At 34.5% G+C, this 855-nt stretch overlaps 1 non-coding gene across 1 annotated transcript; it reads right to left on the reverse strand.

Annotated features, from left to right (window-relative positions):
- Positions 1–318: 318 nt before the first annotated feature.
- Positions 319–391, reverse strand: trnak-cuu. Its single transcript has one exon. It is a non-coding gene; the product is annotated as a tRNA-Lys (tRNA).
- Between the last annotated feature and the right edge of the window lie 464 nt (positions 392–855).

Here is an 855-nt window from a genome sequence, read left to right on the forward strand (position 1 = left end):
TCATCTATGTTATATTACAAATAAAATATTGACATTTGCCATCTCCACATCATTGCATTCAGTTTTTATTCACAATTTGTTTTGTGTCCCAACTTTTTTGGAATCCGGTTTGTATATATATGTATGTATATATATATATATGTATGTATGTCATATATGTATGTATATTTGCTTTTTTATGTTTCTCATATTATACAAAAACTTATATAGACAAGTTATACAAGAAACCTTGGATTCTTCTTATTGTTTAGGTTTTTCAGGGGTCGTCACAGCGTGTCATCCTCTTCCAAGCGAGTCATCCTCCTCCAAAGTTTTATTTGCCCAACGTGGGGTTCGAACCCACAACCTTGAGATTAAGAGTCTCATGCTCTACCTATTGAGCTAGCTGGGCTGTAGTATACAACAATATACATGTAATCTGTCTTTTTAACAGGTTGGAGAAAGGCCAGATGAGACATCGCCAAGAGCCAGTTCTAAATTATATAATTTAGATGGTTTATAAATTACAGTTCAGAAGACTTTTTGAGCAGACTTGCACAGGTTTTGAAATTTTGTTAAAGATTAACCAAATATTAATCAATATGGTTAAGACTGTGAATTTATATTTGATATTAGGTTAAGTTTTGAGAATATAGCAAATGTTAGTGCAATATGGTTAGGTCAGGAAACCAAGTCAACCCTAACTATAGGATTTATCACAAAGGAAAGACTTGAGCCTAATCTTAAAACTGGACAATGTGTCAGCCTCAAGGACAGAAACTGGAAGTTGGTTTCACAAGAGAGGAGCCTGATAACTGAAAGCTCTGTCTACCATTAGGCTTTTGGAAACCCTAGGAACCACAAGTAAACCTGCAG

This window comes from Nematolebias whitei, unplaced genomic scaffold (genome assembly GCF_014905685.2).
Source record: "Nematolebias whitei isolate Nwh7 unplaced genomic scaffold, NemWhi1 Nwh_scaf_5769, whole genome shotgun sequence".
NCBI lineage: Eukaryota > Metazoa > Chordata > Actinopteri > Cyprinodontiformes > Rivulidae > Nematolebias > Nematolebias whitei.